This window comes from Hevea brasiliensis, chromosome 9 (assembly GCF_030052815.1).
Source record: "Hevea brasiliensis isolate MT/VB/25A 57/8 chromosome 9, ASM3005281v1, whole genome shotgun sequence".
NCBI classification, from domain to species: Eukaryota; Viridiplantae; Streptophyta; class Magnoliopsida; order Malpighiales; family Euphorbiaceae; genus Hevea; species Hevea brasiliensis.
The window spans coordinates 96,483,314-96,490,232 of record NC_079501.1 but is presented as its reverse complement, the minus strand read 5'-3'; positions in this window follow the sequence as shown (position 1 = coordinate 96,490,232).

Below are 6,919 nucleotides of genomic sequence, written 5' to 3'. Positions count from 1 at the left end.
ACAGCTATAAACAACATATTCTCACTAAAATTATAAAAGAAATTAGATAAGAGTATTAAAAACCCATAATCTCTGAATGCTGAATGCGGATGAAAGCTTATAGTTCAATCTTGACGAAGCTTTTGGTAGCCCTCTGCAGACATTATATTTTGTTTGGGCCAATAAAATCTTTTTTCTTTTTAAGAAACTATATTTTATTTGGCCCTATAAAAATAATAATAAATAAAAATTTAATTATTGAAAAAAATAAACAATTAAATACAATTTTATTGATTGGATTGTTGTTTTCACTGTTACTTTAATTCTAATTTAATTTTCAATTTTACTTTTAATTCCCTAGCTCATTTAACTTTTTTTAATTAACTTCCACTTTTATTTTAGTTTTAATTTGTAATTTGATTTTAATTTTGACCATCAACTTTTTTAAAATTTAATTTCATTTTTAGATTGAAAATTTAATTTTAAAAATTAAAGAAAAAGAGTAAAATTGTTTTAATTAATCCTTACACTTTATTTTCTTTTTAATTTTATTTCTTAGCCATTAGATTTAAGAGAATAAAAAAAAATTAATTTTAATTTTTAATTTTCTTAGGATTTGATTCCCACCCCTAGATTAAAAATTAGTTAAAACATTTTACACCTTTTAATCTTGATCATTAATTTTTTTATGGATTAATTTAGACCTTAGGATTAAATGTGAAAATGACAAAATGGTACAAAGTGATTTTAGCCATCTATTTTCTTAGGATTTAATTTTCCACCCTTGGAACAAGAGTTGGCTAAATTTATTTTTGCACATTTTAATGTAGGCCTTTTTAATTTCTAAAAGCAAATCTAGACCCTTATATCAAAAAGTAATAAGGCAAAATAGTCCTAAATTAATCTTAGCCATTAAATATTTTAGGAATTAATTTTGGACCATTAAATTGGGGGTTTGTTAAAGAAATAAAGACAAATGTTAGTACCATTAAATCCTAACTCTTATTTTTTTAAAATATTTAATTCCCCCACCATTAGATAAAGAATTAGTTAAAGTAAAGAAGACAAATTTTGTACAATTTAATTTCAACCATTGAGGCAAGGATAATGATTAGGGTCAATTATGATCATGTTGGCTAAAGAAGTAAAGCAAAAATTGTAAACCCATGTAGGGAAGGAGGGACAGCCGACATGTGCCAATAATAAGAAAATGGTTAAACAATACTGATAAGATTGACAGATACTCATTTTCAGAACTTTCCATTTTAGCCTATTAATACAGCTATAAACAACATATTCTCACTAAAATTATAAAAGAAATTAGATAAGAGTATTAAAAACCCATAATCTCTGAATGTTGAATGAGGATGAAAGCTTATAGTTCAATCTTGATTAAGCTTTTGGTAGCCCTCTGTAGATACTATATTTTGTTTGGGCCAATAAAATCGTTTTTTTTTAAGAAACTATATTTTATTTGGCCCTATAATAATAATAATAAATAAAAATTTAATTATTGAAAAAAATAAACAATTAAATGCAATTTTATTGATTGGATTGTTGTTTTCACTATTACTTTAATTCTAATTTAATTTTCAATTTTATTTTAATTTTACTTTTAATTCCCTAGCTCATTTAACTTTTTTTAATTAACTTCCACTTTTATTTTAGTTTTAATTTGTAATTTGATTTTAATTTTGACCATCAACTTTTTAAAAATTTAATTTCATTTTTGGATTGAAAATTTAATTTTAAAAATTAAAGAAAAAGAGTAAAATTGTTTTAATTAATCCTTACACTTTATTTTCTTTTTAATTTTATTTCTTAGCCTTTAGATTTAAGAGAATAAAAACAAATTTAATTTTAATTTTTAATTTTCTTAGGATTTGATTCCCACCCCTAGACTAAAAATTAGTTAAAACATTTTACACCTTTTAATCTTGATCATTAATTTTTTTTATGGATTAATTTAGACCTCAGGATTAAATGTGAAAATGACAAAATGGTACAAAGTGATTTTAGCCATCTATTTTCTTAGGATTTAATTTTCCACCCTTGGAATAGGAGTTTACTAAACTTATTTTTGCACATTTTAATCTAGGCCTTTTTAATTTCTAAAAGCAAATCTAGACCCTTATATCAAAAAGTAATAAGGCAAAATAGTCCTAAATTAATCTTAGCCATTAAATATTTTAGGAATTAATTTTGGACCATTAAATTGGGGGTTTGTTAAAGAAATAAAGACAAATGTTAGTACCATTAAATCCTAGCTCTTATTTTTTAAAAAGATTCCCCCACTATTAGATCAAGAATTAGTTAAAGTAAAGAAGACAAATTTTGTACAATTTAATTTCAACCATTGAGGCAAGGATAAAGATTAGGGTCAATTATGATCATGTTGGCTAAAGAAGTAAAGCAAAAATTGTAAACCCATGTAGGGAAGGAGGCACAACCGACATGTTCCAATAATGAGGAAATGGTTAAACAATGCCATGGATAATATAGACTGATAAGATTGACAGATACTCTTTTCCAGAACCTTCCATTTTGGTCTATTAATACAGTTACAAACAACATATTCTCACTAAAATTATAAAAGAAATTAGATAAGAGTATTAGAAACCCATAATCTCTGAATGTTGAATGAGAATGAAAGCTTATAGTTCAATCTTGATGAAGCTTTTGGTAGCTCTCTGTAAACACTATATTTTGTTTGGGCAAATAAAATCTTTTTTTTTTTAAGAAACTATATTTTATTTGGCCCTATAAAAATAATAATAAGTAAAAATTTAATTATTTAAAAAAAAATAATTAAATACAATTTTATCGATTGGATTGTTGTTTTCACTATTACTTTAATTCTAATTTAATTTTCAATTTTATTTTAATTTTACTTTTAATTCCCTAGCTCATTTAGCTTTTTTTAATTAACTTGCACTTTTATTTTAGTTCTAATTTGTAATTTGATTTTAATTTTGACCATCAATTTTTTAAAAATTTCATTTCATTTTCAAATTGAAAATTTAATTTTAAAAATTAAAGAAAAAGAGTAAAATTGTTTTAATTAATCCTTACACTTTATTTTCTTTTTAATTTTATTTTTTAGCCATTAGATTTAAGAGAATAAAAACAAATTTAATTTTAACTTTTAATTTTCTTAGGATTTGATTCCCACCCCTAGATTAAAAATTAGTTAAATCATTTTGCACATTTTAATCTTGATCATTAATTTTTGTAAGAATTAATTTCGACTTTAGGATTAAAAGTGAAAATGACAAATTAGTATAAAGTGATTTTGGATATCTATTTTCTTAGGATTTAATTTTCCACCCTTGGATTAGGAGTTGGGTAAAGTAATTTTTGTACATTTTAATCTAGCCTTTTTAATTTGTAAAAGCAAATCTAGACCCTTGGATCAAAAAGTAATAAGACAAAATAGTCCCAAATTAATCTTGGCCATTAAATATTTTAGGAATTAATTTTTTACCATTAGATTGGGGGTTTGTTAAAGAAATAAAGACAAATGTTAGTATCATTAAATCCTAACCCTTATTTTTTTAAAAGATTTAATTCCCCCACCTTTAGATCAAGAATTAGTTAAAGTAAAGAAGACAAATTTTGTACAATTTAATTTCAACCATTGATTTAATTTGTAAGAGCAAATCTTGATTCTTAGATCAAAAGGAAATAAAACCAAATAGTCCTTTTTTAATCTAAATCTTTGATTTTTTTTTTGACCATTAGATTTAAGGTTAAATAATAATAATAATAATTATAATAATAATAAATCAAAAATAAAATTCATTCTTTTAATCTCAGCCTTTCTTTTGGTATCTAAAATCATGGCCCTTGATTTTCGAATTTGTACTCCTTGTAAATACCATCCCTTACAACGTCACAGGGGCTCAAGACAAAACACTCATCCCCTTGCCGTTTTATAAGAAACACCACCCTATTCACACTTTACCTCTATTAGATCCAAGTGGAGACACAACTTTCAGCGCCTCTTGCGAACGCCATTGCACTAACTTTCCCCTCCTTTGTGACATAGACATTCCCCTCCTTGTCCTTCATTGACATCAAGACTCTTTCTTTCCTTTTTATGGTTTTACCACCAACAGAACCTGTACCCGCAAAGCAGATCCACATTCAGGGCCAGATTGGTTTGTTCCCTTATTTCTCCAAAGTGTTCGTTTTTGCACAAAAGCAAAGTATCATTCCATCTAAGTTCAGGTGAAATTTTGTTGATTTTGTCTTGATTGGTCTTTGTGCGTTCTCCATAGATGATGAATGATTGAGTTTATATATATATTACAAGGATAATCAAATGATTTATATTGTTCTCTGTGTTTGCAAGTTATGTTTAATCTGCTATTGATCAACTTCAATGGGCTTCTATTTGGGTTCTGTGAAATTTTGATTGTGTGATGTTTCAAGGCAAGCACACACTTTTGGATTAAGAGAGAACCTGAACTGTCAAACATGCCTAACCGTTCATATATGTAGATGCTAACTTTTCACTACTAGTACTTTCTAGGAAGTGTTGTTTTATTGTTTAAATGGGCATATTAGGATCTGAATGTTAGGAGACACTCCGTGGACTTTATATTTTGGTAATGGGAAGGTTCTGCACTTGTAGTTTGCTGTTAGCATTATCATTAATTTCATTTTGAAGGACTTTTTTTTTTTTTTTTTACAAATTCATGGTGGTTTTAAAATTGTAACTATGTTACTATTAACTAGTGAAAAGCCAAGAAAGTTAGAACATGTCTTATTCAGTACAAATAGCATGTTAATAGAAAATTGTTTAACTCATGGAAATAAAGTAGGCACAATGGCCAGTAAGTAGGCATATAGCCTGTAGAACAATCATACCAGACATATATTGTCAGTTCATGATTTTCTCGGTAGGCAGTACTACTATCTGTAGTCTCTAATTGGTATACCAATTTATCCAACTAAATAAATAAGTCTAGGTATACTATGGGCAATTAAACATTTTTAATTAATTTAGCACTATTCACTATTACTATTTTCTAGTACTGTTCATTGGTACCATTAATTTTATATTAATAGGACATTAGTCCTAATTTACATATTCATATCATTTTTAATATTTAAATTTTCCTTATGAGTATTTTAATTATCATATATAGCATTTTTCCCATGAACCTTTCTTTAGGTTCATGTTGATGTGTTATCTTTATCTAAGAATTTGACTAGGTTAGGATGTCTATTTAGTCACACTTCCTTCATAACAATTGCTCCTCTATGTTTAAACTTGAAATTCAGTTTTTGAATCACTGAATTTGGGGTTATAGAACTCAAGTTATGGTCAAAATACCAAAGGAACAGTATTTTGGACAATTTCTGGGTTGGCAGTTTTAGTGACTAAATTTGTGCTAACAATTTGATTTGGTTAAAGGCAAAACTGGGTCAAGTGGTCTTCATGAAAAGTGTAGCCCTTTGTCTAAGCTTTCCATTGATGAAATTTTAGGTCATTTGGACAAGTATAGAGAAAGCTATGACCAAATGAACACGTACTATTTATTTGGTCATTTCTGGGTTGGCAGTTTTAGTGACCCAATTTTTGCTAACAATTTGAATTAGTTAAAGGAAAAACTGGGTCAAGTGGTCTTCATGAAAAGTGTAGCACTATGTCTAAGCTTTCCATTGATGAAATTTTAGGTCATTTGGACCAGTATAGAGAGAGTTATAACCAAATAAACATGTACTGTTCATTTAGTCATTTTCTGGGTTGGCAATTTTAGTGACCCAAATTATGCTAACAATTTGAATTGGTTAAAGGCAAAACTGGGTCAAGTGGTCTTCATGAAAAGTGTAGCCCTATGTCTAAGCTTTCCATTGATGAAATTTTAGGTCATTTGGACTAGTATAGAGAGAGTTATGACCAAATGAACACATACTGTTCATTTGGTCATTTTCTGGGTTGGCAGTGTTGGGTCATCCGGGTTTGGTTAGAGAATTGGTCATGATTTTGATAGAATTTGGGCAGGGTTTCTTCTTGAAAAAGGAAGGTTTGGATGTCCCAAAACACCTCCAATTGGCCTCATACCAATTGGAGTCACACATTGTCAGTTAGGGTTCAACAAACACACTGGACTCATTGAGTCTCAACTTGCAGAAAATTTGACACTCCCAAAATTCAATCTCCTCCTTCTCCAAACTCCAAATAAGCATACATGTCACTTCTATTATCATCAATCTCAACACAATTAGGTCAAATTCAAAAATGTTACAAAATCCCCACTTTCAAGTGTGCAACCCTAATTTCAAACATCAAATTCACATATATAACCATGAAATCAATTCCCACATATAATACCTTGTTAATTAACTTCCCTAACTAAACTAAAACCAACAAAGTCCATCATTTTCGTGGTTCCTCTAGGCTGCTGAATTCAAGGGTTTCTTTCCTAAGTTTTTCTTTTTAATTTCATGTAAATCTTCACATGGTTTAGCATGATTTTCATGCTTAAAGAAGAGATTAAGAGTTTTGAGCACTAACCTTTTTTTGTAACTTATTAAACTTCACTTTCCTTGCTTCTTTTTGGTATCTATAGCTTTCTTAGGGTATGGGGAGTATTTTTTGTGAAGTGGGCTATGGATTTTGGGTGGATTATGCTTGAGAAATCAAGCTTGGAAGCTTGACAAAAATGGTGAAAAGGTGGGGGGAAAAGTGTGTGCCGACCATGGGAGAGAAAGTGTAACACCCTAGGCAAATCCCACATCGACAAAACACGGGAGAGATGCTGGGTATATAAGTTGATGGTTTGTAACCCCTATTGACGCGTTTTAAAACCGTGAGGGCTTCGGCTCAGAGCGGACAATATCACTAGTGGGCCGGGCCATTACATTTGTGGTATCAGAGCCGCTCCGCGTGCAAACTTGAACGATGGTGGGGCAAACCTCAGCGAGGACG